The sequence below is a fragment of the Lissotriton helveticus genome, chromosome 4_1, assembly GCF_964261635.1.
Source record: "Lissotriton helveticus chromosome 4_1, aLisHel1.1, whole genome shotgun sequence".
In the NCBI taxonomy this organism is placed as follows: domain Eukaryota; kingdom Metazoa; phylum Chordata; class Amphibia; order Caudata; family Salamandridae; genus Lissotriton; species Lissotriton helveticus.
The window spans coordinates 928,764,439-928,788,396 of record NC_136063.1 but is presented as its reverse complement, the minus strand read 5'-3'; the positions used below and the strand labels follow the sequence as shown (position 1 = coordinate 928,788,396).

At 45.8% G+C, this 23,958-nt stretch overlaps 1 protein-coding gene across 1 annotated transcript in view; it reads left to right on the top strand.

Moving 5' to 3' along the window:
• The window catches only part of LOC144828917 (cytochrome P450 2J2-like), a 433,018-nt gene that overhangs the window by 115,433 nt on the left and 293,627 nt on the right, over positions 1–23,958 (top strand). The window lies entirely within an intron of this gene.

The window sequence follows — 23,958 nt, the reverse complement described above, 5'->3', positions numbered from 1 at the left end:
ACCCAGCCGCTCCGAATCAAAGAGTGGGGTAGCTAGCGTCAAGTTGTCCCTCCATCCCAAATAACTTGTGTCATCGTTCCAGATCCGAACAGCATGATTAGTCGGCCCTGTCAAGTCCAACTTCGCTGGCTTAGAGTACAGTGCCGTGTTGTAACTGCCTCCGGGGAGAAGCCATTTATCTATGGCGTAGCCGGGATCGGCGATGGGGCCATAAGTTCCATGATTGATCACGGACAGCTGGGAGGCCCAATAGTACCGTTTAATGTCTGGGAGTGCAATGCCTCCATCATACCAGGGGAGCGTTAGCTTAACTAAATCGATACAGGGTCTGCCCTCCCATAAAAAACTACGCTGTAACCCTTCCACCTCACGGAAATAACTGGCCGGCACTACATCTAGGGTATTCTGAAGGGCATAAAGGAAACGAGGCAGAGCCATCATTTTGAAAAGAGCCGCTCGCCCCAAAAAAGAGAGCGGAAGTTTTCTCCAGTTAGCAATGTCACTCCTAAGCCTCTGCCAAGGAGGAAGGAGATTCTTGGCATACCTGACTGCTCGGTCAAGAGAGGTGAAAATCCCCAAATACTTGAACCCCTCTGTATTAATTTGAATGGGACAGTTTCGCAGAGGGACCAGGGGTTCTCCTTTAAGGACAAACCACAGAGATTTCCCCCAATTAATGGAGAGACCGGAGTTCTTACCAAAAGAGGCCAGAACGTCGCACACGACAATGAGGGACGTCCGGGGAGAGGTTAAATAAAGCAGAATATCGTTCGCGTACAAGGAAATTCGGTCCTCCCAATCAGGGGACCACCGAATGCCGGGATAGATGGCTCCCAGTGCAACGAAGCCGCTAGGGGTTCCAGGGCCAGTGAGAAAAGAAGGGGAGAGAGAGGGCAGCCCTGCCGAGTGCCCCGACCAATACGAAAGGACACCGAGACCTGATTATTAACGACTATTTGGGCGAGCGGCTCAGTATACAGCAAGCGCACCCAGCCAATAAATTCAGGGCTAAATCCAAATTTAGTCAGGACCACCCACAAATAGGACCATTCCACGGTATCAAAAGCCATGGTTGCATCAAGCAAACAATTACGTCTGCTTCCTGCAGAGTGTGGGTCCTGGCTATCACGCCATGCAACCTGCGTAGATTTACGGCCGTGTTTCTATGAGGAATAAAGCCCAATTGATCTGTATGGATGAGCCCACGGACCACTTTCACCAGCCTATTAGAGAGAAGGTTGGCCAGAATTTTGGGCTCAGCATTCAATAAAGAAATAGGCCTATAAGAGGCACAATTAGTCTTGGGTTTACCCACCTTATGGATCACCACCACTGACGCAACTCTCTGGTCACTGGGCAGGATCCCCTTTTCTCGGGCCTCAACAAACATACATTTAAGGTAGGGAGCCAGCTTATTGGGTCTGAGCTTGTAGAGTTCAATTGAGAGCCCATTGGGTCCCAGAGCCCTACCCGAGTTCAAGGAGCGAATAGCTTGGGCTATTTCGTCAGCTGTAAGGCACTATCCATAAAATCACGGTCTTCACAAGACAGACAAGGGAGCTGTATATCACGAAGCAGCAAATGAGAGTCCTCCTCCGGTCGATCAGAGACCGAGGTATAAACAGTTTGAAAGTATGCCACAAAGCTATCGATGATACTCTGCGGATCCGTAAGCAAAGCTCCCTCCTCTGTAACAAGCTGTGGGACGACACGGTCAGCCCAGTCCTTTTTGTCCAACCAAGCAATAAGTTTCCCTGCCTCATCCCCAAGGTCGTAAAGCCTGCCCTTCTGCTCCGTGCCTAGAGCCCTGGCACTATCAGCGACCAGTGATTTATAATCATATTGCTAAAGGCTCAAGAGATGTAATTTAGCTTGCGTTACCTCCTGTTCCAGTTCCCCCTCCAGACAACCAATCTCAGTCTCTGCATCAACAACCTCTCTATTCCTTTCCTTTTTTGTTCCAGCTATCAGTGACAGAGCCTGATCCCTAATGACCGTTTTAAAGGCTTTCCAAAGGGAATGGAGGAGGACACAGAACCTTTGTTGTCCATAAAATAATCATCTAGAGCTTTAATGAGGTCCTTGCAAAGTTTGGGGTTACGTAGATACCAGGGGTTGATGGGGGCTACCCTACCTGCCGTTCCCGAAGCGATACAAAGTCGGAACCAAAGCGGGGAATGATCAGAGATACCCCTGGCGAGATGAACAACCTCGGTGACGTGAGACGCCTGAGCCGCTGGGACCAAGCAGTAATCCAGGCGTGAGAGGCTGCCATGGGCACCGGAATGAAATGTGTATTGCTTCTGATCAGGGTGGAGCAATCTCCAGCCGTCCACTAAACCCATTGCGTCAATAAAGTCGGGTAGCCATTGCATGGCGCGCCCCATATCCCGCCGGGGATGTCTATCCATAGCTCCAGAAAAAACTGCGTTGAAGTCACTCCCCAAGATCAAAAGCCCAACCGGCAGTTCGAGAAGTAGCTTTCCCAAATCAGCAAATGAGGTGGACTGCATACCCGGGGGGACATAGACAGACAAGAGGGTAAGAACATGCCCTTCCCACCGACCTGTAATGCCAACATATCTGCCCTTGTCATCTTCCCACGTGGAATCTATCATTAAAGGGAACGCCTTCCGAGTTAGGATGCCCACCCCCCTGGAACCAGATGTGAATCCCGCATGGGCCACCAACTTGTACCCCATTCTGTGCATAGCCTTACATGAGTTACCGTCTAAATGTGTTTCTTGAAGCAAAACCACATCCGGCGCCTGGCATTTAAGATACTGAAGAACCACACTACGTTTAATTTTGTCCCCCAACCCATTCACATTCCAACTCAGAACCTTCAGTTTCCTACCCCCCATCATCATGTATGAAAAGGAAGTGACAATCCTCTGTCTGCTGCATGCTAATCAAGTAAAAAATGCTGATGCCATCAACAATCCAGCCAACTGGTGAAACAAACTTCCCTCCCCAACTCCCCCTATCCCGCTGCCCTGCCCACTAGGCTTAGAACTGCCCATTGAAAAAGCAGAGTGCCTGTCACCTATAACATTCAAAAGAAATAACAAAAAGGTACTTAGGGGGATACATCATAAGAGCTCCGGTCAGCACCCAAAAAGGCATAATGATGAGTCTGTAGGAATACAGTTATGCGAAACATTATACCTCTCACCCCCCCAAATGAAACAAAGGATACATCATGTCCCACTTCCCCCCACACTCACACACCCCGCCCCCCCCCCCCCACAGCTAAGACACACGGCTGGACGTCCATTCAGGAAGGCTGAGCCTCTGAGTCACCATCTCTCCCCCGGTCCGCTCGACCCGGAGGGCCCCGAAACTCAAGCCACTCCGACACTGTCTCCGGCTGATCAAAAAACCATGCCCTACCATCCGCCTCAACTCTAAGACGGGCCGGAAACAACATAGAGTACTTCATGCCTCTCTCCCTCAGGTCGCGCTTCACAGACAAGAAGGATTTTCGTTGCTTCTGCACTCTTTGTGTGAAGTCAGGAAAGAAGGCAATAGCGGCATTCTCATATTTAATGGTAGCACTGGGTCTTGAGCACTGACGAACAGCATCTGTCTCTGTAGTTCAGGACTCGGGCCAACATGGGCCACGGGGAAGCGCCCGGTCTGAGACGGCTGCCCCGGACCCTATGTGCCCGCTCAATGACAAAAAACTTACTGAGGCCCTTCGGCTGCAGGTGCTTGAGAATAAGATCCTCAACAAACAGGTCTGGGGCCAGCCCCTCCGACTTTTCAGGTACACCCAGAATGCAAAGATTGTTGCGACTGAGGCAGCCTTCATAGTCATCCAACTTGAGGTCCAAGGCAACACGTGAATCACGCAGCTCTCCGACCTCCCTCTGCAACTGGGAGACGTCTTCCACGAGACTGGAGGTGGTAAGTTCAACCTGTTTTAACTTTTCCTTCAGTTTCCCCATATCTGCACAAATCAGGTTAATATCTATGTCCATTGAATCCATCTTATGCTCCAGCGAGGTTTTAACCCCAGATATAGCGTCCATGACATCCTCAAGAGAGAGCTCAGGTTCATCTCCAGTCAGTGCTCCCTTCACCGAATCCTCCGACAGCTGTCCCTTTGGCATATCCTTAGTGATTGTGTGCCTGTCGAGCTTATTTGATTGAACCGGTTTCGACCCCCTGGTACTAGTGCCCTTTACACCCTCCATGTCCCGATGAGCAGAGCGCTATCAGGGGTAGCCTCCAGAGACAGCCAGGGAGCACTATCAACACAGTAAATCCGGACAAGGGCCTTCCAGAATCCACAGCAGCAAGGATGAACAGCACAGCCCACCAATATTATGAGCTCTGAGACGGGCCCTGTGCTGGCACGCCGCGTCGGAGAAATGACAAAAGGGTCAGTCCACCCCCGCAGGGGACACCGGCTGCACCTCTGCAGCACTATCAGATATCAATGCCCATTCACTGCTCCCCATACAATGCCGTATCCAGAAAAGTTCAGTGCACCATCCGCTGACTGCCCAATAGTCCACCACACCTCCAGAGGATCGAACAGCAGAGGGGAGCGGCTGAGCAAATAAAGGGGGGAGAGGGACTCTTCCCCCAACTCGATGTCTGCCCAAGGGAGTAGTGTTCCGCAGTCCAGATCCACCTCCACACACCACCTCAAAGCAGTGACATACCACCTACGGTGAGGGCCCCAACCTCTCACAACAGGCCCGTCACACTCCTGTAGACTCAGCATGCAACAGTTTCCATATGACACCAGTGGAGCCCCCCAAAGCAGCGCAGCGTCACAAGGGCCCAGTCCGAAGGGGGCAGGGGGGTTCCTAGCAACACAGCAGCCGTGGACAAGAAGCGATTCCAGGGCCAGCCATCTGCCCCGCTCCTCACAGCACCAAACAGTGGTGCCCTCCACCATACAGCGCAGCCTGCGCTACCAACTTAGCAGGCAGATCAAGATGTCCATCAAGGGGGGGGGGGCCTTCCACCAGGCCACAAATGTATTCAGAGGTGTCCACGAAGCTGCAACCCAACCCCACAGCTCCCCGATCTCAAGGACGCCAGCGTCACCAAATTGTCTCAGCGGTAAAGGAGAAGAGAAGGGGAGGGGGAGGGGGGAAGAGACAACACCCCGGAGGATCAGCAGTCGAAATGGGGGGGTGAGATCCACAGGCTCCACAACACCTCTGGCCCCGGGGGGAACACTCCAGACAACCGGATGGAAAGTCAGGATAGATTTAGGGCTCACCGATCACGGAGCTCTAAGACTACGTGGCCATTTCGGATCATGCTTGGCCACGCCCCCCTAAAATACATTTTTTTTAAAAGATTAGGAATACGTTTATTTAAAAATGCAGATTCAGTGAAAACAGTTCCGTTTAAGTCTTTATATGATGCAAAATGAGCAGAGCTAACAATGTGCTACCGCCCGGCAGCCTTTCCAGGTTCCGCTTCATCCCTCTTTCTTATCCACATATCTCTTCGGTCTGCATCTCCCCATTTCTTCTAAATATACATTCATTCTTGTATCTGTGATCTCCTTCATGATTCATTCAAACTTTACAAATCCTTCTCAGTAAATTCTGATCTATATGGTTTTTGCATTTTTTTTTATTTTTCTACATCTATTCCAAACTCTGAAGCCACCTGTTGGAAATGGCCCTTTTTGCATGGGTATCCCCAAACATTTTGCTTCTTCCTCCTATTTTTCACTGATCTGTTTGTGTTAGTTTTAGGACTCTGGGCACTTTACCACTGCTAATCAGTGCTAAAGTACATATGCTCTCTGTGTAAATTGTGTTATGGACTGGTGTTTACATGATTGGATATTTGATTTACTTGTTAGTCCCTAGTAAAGTGCACTGAGTCTGCCAGAGCCTGTAAATCAAATGCTACTAGTGGGCCTACAGCACTGATTGTGCCACCCACGTGAGTAGCCCTGAAAAGGTAACTCAGACCTAAAATTGCAGAGTCTGCGCACAGTTTGTAACTGCCATGTCGACTTGGCCAGTATACACCCTTGCCAGTTCGTAACCTTCCCTTTTCTTACATGTCAGGCACCCCTAATGTAGGCCCACGGTAACCCTGTGGGCAGGGTGCTGTGTATGTGAAAGGTAGGACATGCCCTGGTGTGTGTGGCATGTCCTGATAGTGAATTACGGCCAATTTCGTTTTTCACTATTGTAAGGCTACCTGTTCCCCATAGGACAAAACGGGGAGTTTGTTTATAACATCTTATAAACAAAACTGGCCCGGGGAATTAGGTAGGGAAATAAAGTTTAGTATGCCTGAACTCAGAATCTAAAAATGCATCTTTTAGTAAAGGTGATTTTTACATTCTGTGCTTGAAAACACCACTTTTAGAAGTAGGTATTTTCTTGCTCAGTCATCCCATGAGCCTCTGCCGGAATGTGAAGTGCCTGTCTGGGTTTTGGATGACAGAAGACTGGAGAGCAGGAGTGGCTCCAGATAGTCTAGGTGGGTCAGGAAAGGGCTGAATAGACCTGGGGTGCATTTGGGGAAGGGGGGAGATTTCCTTGCACCTCATAGATCCTGGTCTGCCTCTGACAATGCCGTCTCCACCTCCTGCCAGGAAGTCACACCAGAGAAGGCAGAACTGGTTCTGGCTGGGCACAGACTCTCTCTGCCTAAGAGATCAAAGGATGTTGGCCCTGACCCCTGAACTTTAGAACTCTTTTGGATGCTGTAAGAAGGAACTACCACTTTGCTGTGTGCATTGCTTTGTTGGCCTACAGTGGCTGCTTCTATCTTGGGCAGTGAAAGGACTGGACTGAACTTTCTGCAATCTACTTTTGTGAGTTTCTCCAAGGGCTTGAGGTAGAGCTTGCCCCCTGTTCAAGAAGTCTCAGGAACAGCAAACACTTCAAGCTCTTCTGCCCTCAGCGCTCGGAACTATGTGTTTTGGGCTGCAAAAGAGGAAAAAGCAATCCAATGCTGGCTACGACGCTGCTCCCGAGTCCGTATCCTGAAGGCACAGCAGAGGGCACCGCCGCACCGCGATTGTGGTCTCACCGACAACGCCTGCTGACGGCGCCACTGAGCCTCTGCTCACACCTCAACCTGTGGGCACCGCACTCCACACCGCCTTGCTTCCCGGTGAAGCCTTGGTATCCCCGAAGATGCCGCTCCACGCCAAAATCTAAGCTGCTGCTTGCACCTTGGTTCGAGGGCACCGCTTGTAAAGTTGCACGACGCACCGCTCTCATCCCACACCGCAGCCTTGGCCTGCCGATGCCGGTGCCATTGACTCCAGTTCGTCAGCCGATGACAGAACTTCAGCAACGACACCGCAGCTGCTTGCACTGCGACCTGCCAGCACCGCAACGAGCACCGCATTCACTTCGCACCGGGACCCTGGTCTCACCGACGCCTCCATCTGACTCTGCCACCAAGCCGCTGATACACCACGACCGGAGGGCGCCACACTAATGCACTTCGCACCTTAGCGCCCAACGCCTGTCGATGCCAGCACTCCTGACTTCAACAGAGAGGGGTTTGATCAGCAACGCGTGTGACTTTGAGTGCCCCAACAACTCCTGCACTGACCTCCAGAACCGACACCTCCGGACGCCATGCTTTTGGAAACCGACGCCCTGCATTTCTTAAAAGGTACTGTTTTGCCTGTCTTCCTGACACTGTAGCTAGCACGCGACGCCGCGGTCAACCAGAACTGTTTGGATTTATTTGCTCACGGACAGAGCTATCGACATCAAGGAACTGTTTTTCAAGCATATTTTGATAACTGAAGATTTTTAAATACTGTAGTGTGGATTTTTATCGTTTTTGGTCTTGTCTTAAGTATATAAACATATTGGACATTTTTCTAAACTGGCATGGTGTCCTTTTGTAGTGCTTACACTGTATTATTGTTGGGTATGTGCAAGTGCTTTACACACGGTAGGATAAGCCTGACTGCCTGTGCCAAACTACCAAGGGGGCGAGCAGGGGTTATTTTATGAGTGTAACTCCCTTATCCTAACTAGAGTGGTGGTTTCTGCCTGGCTTTGGCACATGCCCTAGCCTATCAAAAATCCCATTTCTGACACCACCTCTACTATTTTCTCGTGAAGATTCTTTGCTCTCCGTGTTATACAGCACAAAAAAAGAACGATTCTTCATCTCCCTAGGAGCCTAATCTGTCTGAACTTATTGTGCCTAGAATCATTTCCTCCAAATCCACTCTCAACTTGCTTACATCTATATTTTCTTTTCTGTTCCTTTTGCCCACTCCTCTAGGTCTTCTGGGAAAAACCCTGGTTCTTTCTTCCTTGTATCCACGGGTGAAATTCTCTTAGAGGTTTCAGTCACTGTCTCAAGATTTGGGAGATCTAATACCGAGACATTCGAATCACTCTCACTAGTTTGATCTTCTAATATCACTACCTCTTTTCTAACACCACTCCGTGGGACTGTCACTGTTTGTAATTTCGATGTGTCTCGTTTATCACCATACAATGGAATAACATGACCAAGTACTGTCAATGCTTCGGCATTCAAACCTAACTGATTTATTTTCTGAATGATTTCTTCTTTTGTCTTATTCAATGCATCTTTTTCTTTTTCTTGTAATACTCGGGTGACTGTTGGATCATATAGAACCTGTAGAACTAATGGAGTTTGCATCATTGGTGCACTTGGAGTTGCATCTCTGGCATTCTCTTGATAAGGCTGAGGTCTTTTAAGCAAAATGTCCTCTAATAACTTATCATCAGATTCATCACACCCTACTCCTGTCATACCTATATGTTTTGTTTTTCTTTACATTTACTTCCTATTTGATCCTCAGCCATCAACACTGGATACAAGCCCTCTGTTACTACAGCTCTTCTCCATCTTTTCATCTGATTCTCTCGAGTTTCAAAAGGGTAGGTGGACAAAAATCCTCTATTAATTTTTCTACCCCCTCTGTATTTCTCTCGTTCAAATGACTCAACTTCCCATTCTTTCAAAGCTTCATACTGTGTTAACCTAGGATTTGGTTCTAATGAATACATCCAATTTCTCAAATTCTGAAGAATCCTTACATTGAACGTACCGTGGTCTGGAAAGCTAGAACACCATCACCTTTCGTATATTCTACCCAATTTTCCAACCAGACACCGGTATGATATCCTTGTTCCATCATCATAAAAGAAGAAGGCGTTTTAGGAGGTGGAATAGGAATTCCCTCCCTAGTTATTACATGCTTGTCCTTCTTAAAGACATTTTTGATTTTGTTAATCAACTTCATTTTCCCCGACTTATGTGACTAACTAATTCAGCAGGCAACATCCAGAAACTCTTCCGTATTTTGACGTATGCGATTTGTTAACACTCGTCCTATACCAGCACGACTCACACTAACAGTTCAATCAGAGCTTACTACGTATTTATTTCCACAACCAATACCAGTGCGGTTCTTGTCCACTGGCCAATCAGAGCTTTTAGCACACCCATTTGTCTGACCAATGCCAGCGCGGCTCTTTGTGACATCAGTATTACTCCTACTACTGCCCCTCCTTTTACAATCTGCACCTGTTACACGCCCGCTGCCTCAACCAATATCAGCTCTGCTCTTTGTGGCGTCAGTATGACTCCTGCTACTGACCCTCCCTTCAGAAGGTAATACAGCAATGTATTTTTCTAACTTTTCTTTATCAATTTCTGTTAGTAACAATGTAAAAACAGCGCTACTATGTCTGCTCTGCTAAACCAAAGATAGTTTTCTTCATTTCTTCAAAGAGCGTTTTTTCCTTACACTACGAGTAAAAACCACTGTTTACCCTTCAATTAGGCTCAGGGAGGACCTAATCCTCCTCTGGGGATAAGGCCAGAGTTTTGCAAGCTGACTTTTTTTTAGTTAAAAAAAAGGTCTTTGGACTCCTCTGAGGATAAGGCCAAAGTTTCAAGGGTGGACCCTTCGCTATCACTCACACTCTACTTTTATACGATATACAGCCTGATTCATGTACGGGCCGTTTTGCGTGGCCCTAATAGCGAATCATAGCGACTCGCTATTGAGGACACGCAAAACGGTATTCATGTAGGAATTGCTAAATAAATAGCGATTCCTACATGTTCTCTATTTGCGAGTAGAAAATTGCTACTCGCAAAAAAAGGAATAACTCCCCATTCATTCCTATGGGCCAAAAGGCCCATAGGAATGAATGGGGAGTATCCCTTATTTGCGAGTAGCAATTTACTACTCGCAAATAAGATAGCGATTTTAAGGGTGCCAGGGGTGTCCAAAGGACACCCTGTAGCACCCCTAAAATGCACAATTGAACAGGTGTTGCGCACACACATGTCCAAAGGACATGTGTGTGTGCAACATGCAACTTAGAAAAATGCTTTTAAAAGCATTTTTCTAAGTTTTTGCTATTTACAGAGAGGTCTGACCTCTCGGTAAATAGCGGCCCAAATTTGCAAAATCGCAATTTTTGAAAGTGTCATGAATAGCATTTAAGGAATCTCTAATAGAGATTCCTTAAATGCTAATTCTCGCATATTAGCTAATTCTTCATTAGCGATTTTTGCATTTGGGATTGTGAATCCCAAATGCCAAAATTGCACTCGCAAAAGGCAAGATTCTGAGAATCTTGCCCTTTGCGAGTGCAATTTAGCTTCATGAATCAGGCTGATAGTCCCTAATATAACACCTACAGCTTTTAGGTAGTATTACAACAGACGAGTAACCTTCTGAAGTGTGGTTTCCTTACCACACTCTTCTTAAATTCCATTCCCGGGATTCTCAGGTAGCTCCGTACTTGTACTTCCAAACACACAGAACACAGACCGCAACACTAACTCTTAATGTTAAACATATAGGGCCATATGTAGGTAATTACTATTTACCGATTTTTAAATACCGAATTTTATCGATTCGGTATTTGAAAATCGGTAAATAGTATGTAGGTAATAATTCGGTGACATTTACTGAATCAGTAATATTCGGTATTACCGATTCGGTAAATACCGATTCGGTAATTCCCATTCATTCCTATGGGCCTGGAGGCCTATAGGAATGAATGGGAAGCCATTCACTATTACCGATTCGGTAAATACCGATTGGTAATAGGGGGAACATATCCAAGGGTGGCAGGGTGTCACATGGACACCCTGTTGCACCCCTGAATCGTGCTTGTGTGCACATGTGGCACACATACATGCCCTAAGGGCATGCATGTCTGCCACATGGCACTGACAAAAAAAGCAAAAAAATGCTTTTTTAAAGGTATTCGTTATTTACCACCAACTTATAGTTGGTGGTAAATAACGAATCCTGAATGCAAAAATGCACTCACTTGAGTGCCTCCTACATAGGTTTCAGGATTCGGTAATTTACCGAATCAGTATTTTATGAATTCGGTAATTTACCGATTCCTTAAATTACCGATTTGGTAAATTACCGAATCCTGACACCTGCCTCCTACATCTCACATCCCTAAATACCGGTCGGTAATGGTGAAATTTACAGAATTTCACCGTTACCGACCAGTATTGCCTCTCCTACATATGGCCCATAGTTATTTATCAGTAATCAATAATTATCACCAAACTAATCAATTGAAACCATAACTCTGCTACCAGAAAAACTGATCCAGTGGGTGTGCCAGGGATAAATCCTCCACACAATTCAATCCACCATTACCCAAATTTTCATCACTTTTCCCTGTACCTGCTGGGGGTCAAGTTTTATAATTCACTCCGATGTGGATTAGTTATTTTCCTGAAGTCTTGAAATTTTTTAAACAAAATGTATAGCCTAACTAATCTTTCCTGGAATCAACACTCGTTCCTCGTGTCGATGGATCAATAGTTGAGTTAGTTGATGTTGATATTAACAGTTTTCTAACTAATTCATATATCTTAGTAAAATAACCACAGACTCTGGGTAAGATTCATAAGTTTGATCTAAACTTCAGACATAAAGTTGAACGCTCTTTCAATACAAATTCACAGTGCAAACGCCATCATTTTCACATGGGAGAGAGAAATCATTTACAGATACAGTCAATGACACAAGCTCATCAAATAAATCAATGCAAAAGTAGTGGATATATGAAGAGACAAAAAGAGCTCAGTGGCAAAAATACATTTGCAAAGAAATATGCAAATTATGAGTCAGAGTAATATTTACCTATTTGAAATACTGAAAACCACCTCTCTGGCCAAAGGACTGGTGGGGGTCCTCTGAGTTAGAATCAGGAGATAAAGACTATCGGACAGGATCAGGACAGGACAGATACTTACTAGACTTCTCTACAAATCCGACATACCACAGCACATCCCTCTGTTACACTCTCTCCCTCCTCGATGTTCTTCCAGAATCTTCTAATCTAATCAGGCTGTAATTCGGATCTGAATCTTCCCAGACTGCTCTCTCCTCTCTTTTTTCTTGATCTTGCTCGACCCAGCTTCCCTCGCTCGACCCAGCATCAGCAAGTTTTACTTGACTTTTCTTGGCAATATTTTTTCGCACTCTAGTTATAGTCTTCATTTCTACATGTCCCCCACTCAATAGTTTCAAATATTAATAAAATACGGAAACTATTTGGACAGGGCTTGGGGAGATTAATCACATTATGCTGACATATTCATTTTTATTAAGGTACCATTGTTTTGCAAACCCTTCCCTTTTTGCTCATTCATGCTTCCTTTCACATTCATATATTGTTGCGACTTTTATTAACAATTTCAGTACAGGCTACATAAACGAGGCATACACGGCTTCACTTTCCCACACCTTCTGTCCTTGATATCTGGCAGCAGTTCACTTTTCCGGTCATTGGGTCATATTCCGAGTCTACCGTGCATGCGCAACTTCATCGTCATTCGACTCCATTTTCTCTCCTTTTCATATTCCAAATAGGCCCAAATGCACACTATTGATAAAAGAATCATAAACAGATGTTATTTGCTCAAACGTATAATCCTCTCTGTTCACCACCCACTTCTACTCTATCCCATGTTATTATTATTTTTCTGGGCAAAAGCATTAACGTAAGCAGCTTTCTTTTTAGTTCAGGCAAGCGGATGCCGGGCATGCGGTTCCGCAAGACCACATGTTAGTCCGTCTTGTGCATGCGCAAAGATTTCCCTCCAAAAGCGAGTTAGTTATGTTATCTCTACATAATTCTAGCTTGCACAGGCGCAAATCGTTTTTACAAATTAAAGCGGGTTTTAGTCTCGGTGCACTTTATTCCACATTAATTAAGCATGCGTAAAGCTTTCTTCCCACGTGTCAGTGTTTGGTGTATATTAGTTTTGTCTCATCTACAACTTTTAACTGTTAGTAATAGTTAAAGAATGATTTGTTCCGAGCAAGTTTCGTTTTCTTGAATCCTTGCTCCATCAATACCTTCTTGTGGACCCCAGTGCTGACCCTGTGGTTTGCCTCCTCAGCAAGGTCACTGGGGTCAGAGAGATTACTGTCAATCACGTGTCGACATAGATCTGGAAAACAAAGACTAAACGTGCTCTTTTGCAATCAAGTTGTACAGCCCCTGATAATCCTTGACTTCATTGCCCTTCACCCCACCATCCAGTGCCTTGCAAAAAGAATCTGCACAATCTACCCATGTCTGTAGGGATAGCTTCTGACTCTACTGAACTTCCACTCTACTTCTCTGGGGTCAAACCATATTTCCTCATCAGGGCTTCTTTAATGAGGGAGATGTCTCATCCTGTCGCCCGCATCTAGGGCCAGTAGGGTGACCCTTCCCTCAGTAGGGATATGTTTCCACAGACTAGCCCGTCAGCCTCCAAACATCTATCTATGTCATCTACCTCTTCATTGTCAGGCACCAGACCCTTGGGAATGTGGACCCTCTTGTCAGATGACACTGAAGAAATGCTGCCACCATCACTGCTGGACTGAGCCTGCCTGGCCCTTAATGTCCAGCTCTTTCAGACTCAGCTCCTGAGCCAGCATTATTTTCCTTCCTTCTATGACCAATCTTTTCTCCTCTAAAGGTCTCTCGTTCTCCATTTTCAGATTTTGCAAACTATTACTTTAACTTTCTCACCTCCCTCCTATCCTTCAGCTCCTCTGGGGACAGGTCTCTGGATGATCCTGCCCCACGCAGGAAATTGCCCCCATCTCCACAGGCAGTTTCAGACTCCTCTATGAATCAGGGTCCACTTCCTCCTCCTCATCCAGTTCCACATCTTCCTCTGGGGATACATCCACAGAAGCATGGGCTTCTGCTCAGTCCCTCAGAGCATTTTGCAGGACCACATTCCTGGTGATGCCATTTTCATAAAGTCCTATTTCCTGGTAAAAAATCCTTGAGCTGGGCCACAGTATAATTATCTAGGATGGCCTGCTCAAAACCCATTTTTGCACATGCAGACGTAGATGTAGATCCTCCAGTCAGAGACAAGATTTTGGGAAAAAACTGAAATGCCATTCAGGGAGAATTGAAAAGAGTTGAAACTGTTTTTTGACATGGATAGTAGTGCACACCAATTACTGGATGGCACTGCACAAATGCATGTCCTATCCTCACCACTGGATAAAGAAAGCGCATTTTCCACACCCCCAGAGCTAAAATACTCGGACTACATAGAGGCACAGTTGGCTCACAGGAACAAACATGGACAGTCCATCAAAAAGCATGAGCCTACGGGGAAAAGGATGGCCTGCCTCCTATAAAGAATGTGGACTGCAACGTACTCAGAAAGGGAAAGGGGGTCAGGTTTACCATAAGAAACCGCCCCCGAGGAATCGCAGAAGTACCTTAGTGGCGGACGAACATTCCCCCTTAACTACTTTTTAAACTCTAATTTTTAGTACTGTCTAACCAACGTTTTTCCTTTTTTAACTTATCACAAGTACTAGAGTCCCTAGGCTGCTATAGATATTTTTAACTGCTTTTATTGCTGCTGTTTTTTTGTAATGGTTTTTATTAACTGTACAATAAAGTATTACTTACTATCCTCACCACTGATCATCAATGTTAGAAATTGGGCTTCAAGTTGGCAGAGGTATGCACCATGTCCAACCAGGAATTACAATCCCAGTCAGGGTAAGTCAGATACACATCATAAATTAACCTGTTCTCACCCTCTGGTAGCTTGGCAAAGAGCAGTCAGGCTTAACTTAAGAGGTAATGTGCAAAGTATTTGTGCAACACTTAAATCAGTAATACAGTGAAAACATCACAAAAAGACTCCACACCAGATTAGTAAAACAGAGAATCATTTTATGAATAAAACATAGACCAAAACAAAAAAGATCTAATAAGCAAACCGGAGTCATGAATTTTTAAAGATTAAACTGAATTGTAGTGCTCAAAAGCATAACGCTCCAACCAGGGGCACCTGGTCGCTCCTGACCGGGGTAAATCCAAATGTTAAGGCCCACCACGAAGGAGCGCAGGTTGGATACTGTGACCAACCTTGTACTGCTGCAAAGTACCTTGGTTGCATTGCCAACGAGGATTCGATACATGGAGCAGATGCATCATCGTCGATCCTCGGGATGTAACTGATGCCTGTGTTCCGATCTGCTTAAAGTCGGAGATGTGTCAGAAAAGCAGGTAATGTGCTGACGGTGATGCCATGTACTCGATCCTCGCAGCAGCTGTGATGCGTACTTGTCAAAAGAGAGGCACCAGTTCTGAGTAGTGCAACAACAGGGATGCATGGATTTTCACTGAAGCAGCACATTCCCCCCACTTTCAAGGACACAGGACTGGATTGGCACCAATTGGCAGGGTAAGACCCTCAGATGAGAAAGTCCAGGTGCTGTAATGGGTGGTTGTACATCTGACATCCCTGAGGCTTAGAACAGGGGGCAGTCCCTTGGAGTCACTTTGGTTCTGGGTTGTACAGCTGCAGGCCCAGTCCTTCTCACCCCCAGGCCAGGAGGGCAGCAAGCAGAAGGTCAGCAGAGCCCAGCAGAGTGACAGTCTTTTCAACAGCACAGCAGTCCTTCTTCCTGGAAGAATGTCTTCAGATCCCGAAGTGTACTGAGTTGGTGGTGTCAGAGGTCCATTACTTATACCTAGTTGTTATTTTGAACCAGGGGAGACTTCAAAGAGATGCTTTGAAGTGCACAGAGCCCCCGACTTTCCTGCCCTGGCTATATACTCACAACAGGGGGTATTCAGGCCTTTGTGTGGGGTTAGGACACAGACCTTTCAGATGTAAGTGTCAGCTTCTCCCTCCCATCCTGCTCAGGATGACCTATCAGGATGTGGATGGCCCATCCTATGGGAGAAAAAGGTCTTGCAATAGTGAAAAACGAATTTGAGAGTTGTTCACTACTTACGCACGTAAAACTTAAAAGGGCTACCCAAGTTCTACCTTAGGGGTGATTTACATGTATTAAAAAGTAAGGTTTGGGCTTGTAAGAGGATTAACTTGCCAGGTTGACATTGCAGTTTAAAACTGCACACACAAGCTCTGCAGAGACGGACTGAGACAGGTTCAAAGGACTACTTAAGTGGGTAGCATTTAATTTATAGGCCCTGGGCACATGTGGTGCACTTTACTAGGGACTTATAGGTAAATTAAACATGCCCATTGTGGATAAACCATTGTTACCATGTTTTAAGTATAGTGCACATAAACTTTAGCACTGGTTATCAGTGGTAAAGTGCCCAGATTTCTAAAAGCAGCAAAAACAAAGTCAGCAGAAACAACAAAAACAGGAGGTCCGAAAGCAAACAGTACTGGAAAATCAAAAAGGTTGCCAGGTTTAACACCATGGTTTTTCCATTCAGAAACTTCATGATATGTGCCTTCTAGGTGGTGTTGCAAAGAAGCATATTTATAAGTCAAGAATTCTTAATCTTAGATGGTATAATGTTGGCTTTTTCTGTGTTAATGCCTAAAAAGGCCACCAGGTGCAGTACTTGCTGAGCAGGGTCTCTTTCAGGCAGAAAGGGTCCTTCGCTGTAGCAGAAGTATCAGTCCACACATTGAAAGGGAATGCAGCAATTAATTTTTTTAGCACTAGAATAAATACTCTTTTTTTAAATAAATTTTTTTGGGGGTTTTTTAAATTCAAAACATCAACATGCAAATTGCTACTGTTTAAATCAGCAATATTCAATTTAAAGCCTCCAATCCTTATGCTTTGGATATAGTATCACAAAGTGGTCAAAGTCCAGCAACTAACCTCCCCACCCCCCTTCCCAGTCATCCATCCAACAGTTTCATCTTGTGGGTTTCTGTAATAGTGTCCATGTTTTGTTATAGCAGGCTCTACCCTGGCATGGCCGAGACTCACCGTCCAGACCATTGGCAAATAATCTTTGAAGGTTGCTTGTTCTTGTTTTCACCATTGACATGGCACTCCTTTCTTGGTCAGTTATGTGCCTAGCATAAAAAAAGATGATAAAGAGAATTTAAATTGTCTGTAGAACTTCACAAAGTTGACACATCTTTGGATTTCTTTGATGTATGAGTAATTTCTCCATTGGGGAATGTATTGGAATTTACTTGTTCCCACGCAGGCTGTGTGCTAATAAAGTATACCCTAGAAAATCACTGGGGGTGCCAAAAGATTTGCATACATTTAAGGCCTCATTACGATGTTGGTTGGAATTGCCTCCAACTGTCTCGGTTACAGTCTCGGGAAAAACCAACCTCAAGTTGGTGGTTCCAACCACCTGATTACGATGTGACCAAACACTGTTTAGGTGCATACTCCCTTTTCTCTATGGGAGCTTGAGCTGTGGCTGTAAACCAGCTGTAATACAGGCTCCCAAAGAGAAATGGGTGTGTGTGCAAAACCCTGCACCCTGTGGCTCACACCCCATGGTACCTGCCACACAGTGCGAGGATTTACAGGGGGGCACCCTAGGTACCCCCTCGGCCACCAACTGTAGGCTGCCGTGGCAAAGGGACCCTGCTAGTGGCCCCCAAAGTCGCGTTCCAACAGCATTTCCATATTGGAAAGGCCAGCACGGAAAGGCTGTCGGAAACTGAACTGACATTGTAATCCTGACCGCAGAAACGCCATCCATAGGGGATTATGGTGCGGTCCCAACCAGCCGGAAGACTCCGAGAGCTGACCAGAACCAAGTCGGAATGACCGGCTGGTTTACGCTCTGACCGCCAACATCATAATTCGGCTGTCGGACCACAAACCGAATGTGTCGGTCGGAAAGCCTCCGACCATGGTCGTAAAGTGTCAGACTAGTGATCCGAGACTTTCCGATCAAGGTCATAATAAGCTCCTTAGTGTTTTTGTAGACAATATTATATTTAACATAGACGGTGTTGATATTCAGAGAAGACGGCAATGAAGATCAGTACTTATTAAGGGTACACCATGAACTACATTTCCAATATGCCATGTAATGCCATGTAAAATGTCATTAAATAGTTGCTGGAAGACAGTGGGAGCATTACACAAGATGAGGGCATGAATAATTATTTGTGATGCAATAGAGCTCTCTTAGTTTCATCAACTGCTCATACATGCCATAAGTTGTGCATCAATGACATCAAGTTTCAATGTGCCTGTATCTCCTGAGTAATGTGTCCAGATGTCAAGTGTGTACAATCAACTCGTCAAATTGGTTGTGAGGTTGCTTTGTCTTCTAATGGAAAACCACACTATATAAAGGATCCCAAAGAGGAGACAGCAACATTTGTATTTGGAAATCAAAACTGTCATCTGTTGGTTTACATTTGAACTCGATTTTTGCTTACTGCTGAGGTTTGAAAGGGATAGTCTTCCAATAGCTGTGGACCTTGCCAGAATGTCCAAGCAAATCAAAGCAAAAACACATTTTGCTTTTCATCTTCTTTCCTTCTCTGTGACACTCAACTTCTTCCATACCCTTTGGATTTTCACTGATTATTTTGTAGAGACAAAAGAGTAGGTATAGTTACTTTGGTGCGAGTTAAGAAACGTGACTGTTCACTTTTCCGGTACATTGTTCTTGTTCAATTTGCAAACATAAGTTTGTTAAGATATATATTGTGGTAGGATGATTTGCTACCAAAAGCAGAGTCTTTCTCAAAACCTCTCATAAGCCTTAATAGAAAACAGATGCAGCTGCCCCATCATTCCAGAACGTTCCAGGCAAACACTGCATAAAATGAGTAACATATCAAATCAATTTCTGGCGTCTGTGGTGACTATGCTCGGCAGGTTGGGATCGAACCCCTGTAAGGCAGGGGCATTGCAAACATCCTCTTTAAGAGAAACAAACCACCTCTGACACTCAAGGGTCCATTAAATTTGTTCTTACTTTTTAGCAATTTTCTGATTTCATACTTATTAGTGGAAAAATTCTTCACAAACTTGTTTTTAGGCAACAGGAACCTCTCTTATGGGACCCAATAGTTCTGTTTTGGGTCTGATACCGTCTTGTGTGATCTCGTGGCCTAAGTATGTCACCTGTTTTTGTGCAAACTTACACTCGTTGTAGTCCGCTGTCAAACCTTTTTCCTCCAATTTGTGCAATACATTACATAAATTACGGTCATGCTCCTCTTTTCTGTTACCCATCACCAAAATTTCATCTTGAAAGATGAGCAGTCTCTCGAAGCCCTTGAATAACACACGCATGAAGCTCTGAAACATTGCGACTGCTGATGCTTGCCCAAAGGGAACTCCTTTAAATCTGTAACACCCGAAAGGAGTTATGAACTTTGTAAGTACTCTGCTTTCTGGGTGTAAGGATACCTGGTGGTAGGTTGCCGTGAGTTCGATGGTGGAGAACCACCACATGTGTTTTGTACGAGCCAACATCTCATTGATCTTGGGCAGGGGATGCTGATCCACTTGGATGCTCTGACTGAGATTGCACAAATCGAAGCAAAGTCTTAATTTGCCATTGGCTTTACTGGCTGCGACCAATGGAGCAATCCACTCAGAGAATTCAGTGGTTTATATGATCTCAGCTTTGTGCAAAGCTTCAAGTTGTGTTCTTACTTCATATCTCAATGTAAAGGGTATGTTCCTTACTTTGTGTATGCATGGTTTAGCATCAGCCTTGAATTCTATTCTATGCTTAAACCCTTTTAGTTTCCCGATGCGTTAAAAATCTCGGGAAATTTCTTGGACATGAGAAATCCTGGGTTATCTTCTGCCTTTGTAAGTAGTTTCTGGTACTGGGCTGTTGAGATCCAGGGTGATACCTAACTTTGCTTGATCCCTTCACCCCAATACCAAGGGACATGTGACCGACACATACAATTTGCTTAGGTTGTCTCTATTTTTCAAAGCAAATTTCAATTTCCTGTAGCCTAACATCTCGATGGGTTCCCCCGTGAATGTTTTTAACCCCTACGGTGCTCATGACGAGCTCAACTCATCATGAGGTACACCTCTCGTGTGTTCATGACGAGCTGAGCTCATCATGACCACACCCATTTCTATTATGGCCCAGCACAGCAGAGTAATGACTCCAGCAGCCATGGTGTTAAAGACACATCCGATTGGGTTAAGTCATGACCCAAAGTGTGTACAAACTTTTCCTTCCAGACATCCTTATTAACTATGGTGTATGGCGATCTTCAATCTGCCACGATTTCTTTGTCAACGCCCCCTATAGCCATATTGCATATTTTCTCGTCACCCGTGTCTATGTTAAGTACGAGGGTTTCAACCACATTGAGAACATACATGTTAATATCAGAGTTGTCGGAAAAGTCAGAATCATACTCCTCCTTCTGCACAACTAACTTGACTCTATTGTTACCTTTCTTCCTTCTGCAAACCTTCATGAAGTGTCCTATAATGCCACAATTGCTTCATTTTTGTGAGAGTGCGGGACCCCTTTGTCATCGGCTAAATTTTCAGTACTACCTCATCTGTAGCACTTCTTCTGTGATGAAGCCTTCAAGAAGTTCTGGAGCTTCGAGGCATCTGTATTACTCCACATGTGGTTGGGCTGGCTGAGATTGATGCTTCACTCCACTTATTCTTGCAACTGTAGAAGGTTCCTCTTGCTTTGATTTGCTTTCGGCCTTTAATGCTTTGGCACACCTACCAGTTAATTTGGCTCTCTTAACTATAGCAATGACTTCCTGTAGGGGCTTTCCCCCTTTGCCCATAATGAGTCCTGAATAGTAGGATTGGCTGAGCACATGACAATCAGATTGTCAGGTAGTTCTCCTCAGTGACATGTTAGAGCCAAATTCCTGAGAACAGCAATGTAATCCTCCATTGACTCGTCCTTGCCTTGTTTCCTGTTATAGAACCTGTACCTATCTACTGCAACACATACCGTAGGCTTGTAATAATTGTCTAAATCTTCCAATGCTTCCAAATAAACATCCCGCTGATCACCTGAGCAAATCTTTTGTATGTATGCGATTGTAAACTTTGAGCCCCCCAGCTCCTAAGCAGTGCAACAACATTTTCTTTTTCTTCTCCGGAGTTAAGTCGTCCTCCTCATCATCAAATGTGGAAAAAAATGGGAGAAATACTCCTGCTACACCTCCTATTTCAATACAGGTTCCCCAGCAGCAGGTAGAAATGCTAGCGGTGGTGATAAATTGAACACTTTGCCGCTGCCGCGCGACACGCAGGGGAGCATGGTCGGGACAGCGCCCTAGTCCCACACGACGGGCGAGCAGAGCTCGTAGCGCGTCATCCCCTTTGAGTCGCCCTCCTCGCCAACAGCCAATAGGGAGGGCTCGCCTGTGGAAAGGGGCGTTCCTTCCGGTATAAATCAGGCCCAGCAACTATGCTCGGCCTCTTTTCCCGCACCTGGGTCCCTAGGCTCTGCGCTGATCGGTCGATTGCTTTCCGGTCGTCCTGTGCCTGCCTGCCACGTTGGTCTTGCCTCGGGTTGTTTCCCATCGACGTGTTTTGCGGTGAGTGCTGGTGTTCGTGAGCCCGATTGCGGGCGTTTTTGATTATAGAGGGGCATTTCCCATCGACGTGTTTTGATTGTAGAGGGGCACAGAGCGGTAGGGGCAAAGAGCGGAAGTTTTGGGGACGTTGGTTGTACCCGATGCCGAGCAGCAGTTTGGGTGGCCTGGGGCGCCGAGGGAGAGCGTGCACGGGATGTTTGGTCAGGCCGTGTTCATCGAGGGTGCTGCATCTGTTAGAGGCTGTTTGAATGTCTGGACTAATTTCCAGGGTCGTGTGAAAGGGGCCGCGTTGATCTTGTCTCCCGCGACCAGCGTTTGTCAGGCGGTGTCCAACGGTGGGAAAGATCGGACTAGGTTTAGGTAGGCGGGGTGGACATTTCATCCCCATAAGGGGATGGGTAGCAGCGACGCCTTACAACGCATTCGCAAACGATCGGTTTGCCAGTGTGGTTGGTTTTCAGGGAGAGAAGGTGGCCTAACAGTTAGGGCGGTGGACCGCGGAGCTGGGGATCCGGGTTCGAGTCTCGGTAGACGCGCAACATTACGTGATTAATTCTCCGTGCCTGTAAAGTGTGAAAGATTGTATTGCAGGAACAACTCACTTTGCTCTGACAGTAAAATTCTTCGAACTAAAGTTAGATCGTGTTCCTACTTTGAGACTGTTCCAAAACACATGTTTTATGCTGGCTCTAGCAGCAAGCTTGTATTAGATAATCTGATGATTAAAGTGCAGAATGTATCGCATCTTCCCTCACAGCATTTATGTTGTCTGTGAGTCACACTGTACATTACGCATGACTGCGTACAAGTGAACTATGTCAAAGACACAGTGAAATGTTTTTCTCATGGAAACTATTTAAGGTTTTTAATTGATTCAGGTGGCTTTCAGATCTAATTCATTAAAATGCAAGCAGTTTTCACTATTGCCTTCATTTTCCCACCAGAATTTCCCAAAATGTAGTTGATTAGAGACTAAAAAAAAAAAAATGGTTCAATTCAAATGTAAGTTTATTTCGATTTGAAAGAAACGTGAAACTCAAGAGAAACATCCGACCGGCTGGGGGGTTATGATGACAAACAGTCGGTGCTGGGCGCATGGGTGGCTCTTAATTGTGCAACTTGGTTGTTGATATTTAGTCAAGTGGAGTAAGGTTGCTAGATTGTGGAGTCGGATTTCGGGGACACGGAGACGTCTACATGCATGCGGGGAAAGCCACGAGGTGCATCGAATTATTGTGCGTGTACGGGTTCAAACAGGCGGGTGGGCAGAGCGAAGCGTACGTATTCTGTATTATGGCCAGGCAGTGTTGATTCGGGCGGGTGACGGGAGTGTCCATGCAGCCTCGGTGTTTATGGGTCATGGCGCCCACATGTTTCCCCAGCGCTGGCTGCGGGAGGATTCGGTTTTTCTCGGGTCTGTGGCCCCATGTGCGCTGAGCCAATTCCAACATGGCGGATATTTGCTATTGGGGTATGGTAAGGAATTGCGGATTGCAGTGGTGTTGTGGAAGAGTGTCCCGTCCGCTGTCGTATTAGGCGGCCACTAGCGTGAAGCGAGTGCACCGGCCAGCTTAGAACAACCAGTGTTCGTGGGTCGCCTGTTGAAGGTCAGCGAACGATATCTCGTTTCCATTGTTTCCTGACCTGTCCTTTCAATTTGAGGAGCTCTAATTTCAGAGAACGGGGCTTCTTTGAGTGAGGAATTCAGAAGCCCGTATCACATTTGTTCAAAGTGTCCCCTCCTTGGGCGTTACGCTTCTGTAAATAGGTCGCAATAGAACTATACAGGCTGTCTCTGCCGAAGTCTGGCCGAAGTCCTCGGAGATGCAAGAAGTAGGCAGTAAGATCTTTTAGCTCTCTCATCGTGGTTTCCTCGTTACACGGGGACGTTTTCATTGAAGCCACCTTTCTTCATAGTACGCGATGTAGTCCAGGAATAGGTTTCGGCTGCTTCAGTGTTCAGCTCTTTCATTTAGGGGTCGGTGCTTTATGAAGCGTAAGCTGTTTTCCTTTACGCACAGCAAAACTCTGAACAAGGAAGGTGCAGGCTTATACCCACTTCTTCCAGGTTTACAAAGACGACATGGTCATTGGCTAGCTGACAGCCGTGCGCACGAGTGAAATTCACAAACATGAGTTTGCACTGTTTTGGGAGGGCGGGTTGATGACGAGAGT